Raw genomic sequence first — 1,815 nt, 5'->3', positions numbered from 1 at the left:
AGCACACTCTAGCCCTAGTCCTAGTGCAGTCCCAGGGTGGCAGCCACAGCAGTAGCAGCTTCTTCCAGAGCTCTCGGCCCACAGCCGGGGGTGTGGGGGGGGAATCAAGTGGCTGATCAGAGAAGGATTGCAGAGATTTCTTTTATGGTGCTAAGGCAGGATTCTCTTGCTTTGCCCATGCTTGAATCTGGGTCCCAGTCCTAGGTGGCAATCCTGGTGAGGAAGAGTGCTGGCATAGCAGAGCTTGCAGCAGCAGTGCAGAGAGAACCCTTCTCTCATTTCCAGGGCAGAAAAGAGTGCTTGTGATCACTCAGACCAGAGCACAGGCCAGGAGAGGAGTAAACACCTCTCCTTAGAATATACCACCTTGGAAGAACTGAAAACTTACAGGTCCCTAGAAGTATCTCTGAAAACAGCTACACGAACACCTGAAGCTTGGAATAGTACACACTGCACACTGGAAGCAGAGCCCTACCTTAACAAAGAGTTTAAAAGTCAAGCAATTGGCTGGGAAGATGAGCAAACAGAGGGGGGAAAGTCAGACCATAGAATCTTACTTTGGTGACAAGGAAGATCAAAACATACAACCAGAAGAAGACAACAAAGTCAAAGCTCCTACATCCAAAGCCCCCAAGAAAAATACAATTTGGTCTCAGGCCAAAGAAGAGCTCAAAAAAAATTTTGAAAATCAAGTAAGAGAAGTAGAGGAAAAATTGAGAAGAGAAATGAGAGTGATGCAAGAAAATCATGAAAAACAAGTCGACAGCTTGCTAAAAATGCTGAAGAAAATAACACCTTAAAAAAAAATACTAGACCAAATGGCAAAAGAAGTCCAAAAAGCCAATGAGGAGAAGAATGCCTTCAAAAGTAGAATTGGCCAAATGGAAAAGGAGGTCCAAAAGTTAACTGAGGAAAATAATTCCTTTAAAATTACAATGGAGCAAATGGAAGATAATAACTCTATGAGAAGTCAAGAAATTATAAAACAAAACCAAAAGAATGAAAAAATAGAAGACAATGTGCAATATCTCATTGGAAAAACAACTAACCTGGAAAACAGATCCAGGAGAGATAACTTTTATTTTTATAATTTTTATTATTGGACTATCTGAAAGCCAAAAAAAGAGCCTAGATATCATCTTTTAAGAAATTATCAAGGAAAACTGCCCTGATATTCTTGAACCAGAGTAAAATAGAAATGGAAAGACTCCACCAATCACCTCCTCAAAGAGATCCCAAAATGAAAACTGCCAGGAATATTATAGCTAAATTCCAGAGTTCCCAGGTCAAGGAGAAAATAGTGCAAGCAGCCAGAAAGAAACAATTCAGGTATTATGGAAATCAGGATAACACAAGATTTAGCAGCTTCTATATTAAGGGACTGGAGGGCTTAGGACATGATATTCTGGAGGTCAAAGGAGCAAGGATTAAAACCAAGAATCACCTACCCAGCAAAATTGAGTGTAATCAATGAGGGGAAAAATGATGTAGAGGAATTTAATGCATTCTTGAGAAGCCAGAGCTAAATAGAAAAACTGACTTTCAAATACAAGACTCAAGAGAAGCATAAAAGGTAAACAGGAAAGAGAAATCATAAGGGACCTATTAAAGTTGAACTGTTTACATTCCTACATGGAAAGATGATATTTGTAACTTATGAGACCTTTCTCATTATTAGGGTAGTTGGAGGGAATATGTATAGACAGAGGGCACAGTGTAAGTTGAACATGAAGGGATAATATCTTTAAAAAAAATTAAGGGGTGAGAGAAGAATGTACTGGGAGAAGTAGAAAGGGAGAGGTAGAATGGGGTAAA

This window comes from Phascolarctos cinereus, unplaced genomic scaffold, assembly GCF_003287225.1.
Source record: "Phascolarctos cinereus isolate Bilbo 61053 unplaced genomic scaffold, phaCin_HiC Scaffold_726;HRSCAF=1367, whole genome shotgun sequence".
Taxonomy (NCBI): domain Eukaryota; kingdom Metazoa; phylum Chordata; class Mammalia; order Diprotodontia; family Phascolarctidae; genus Phascolarctos; species Phascolarctos cinereus.
Note: the sequence above shows the minus strand (reverse complement) of the source record.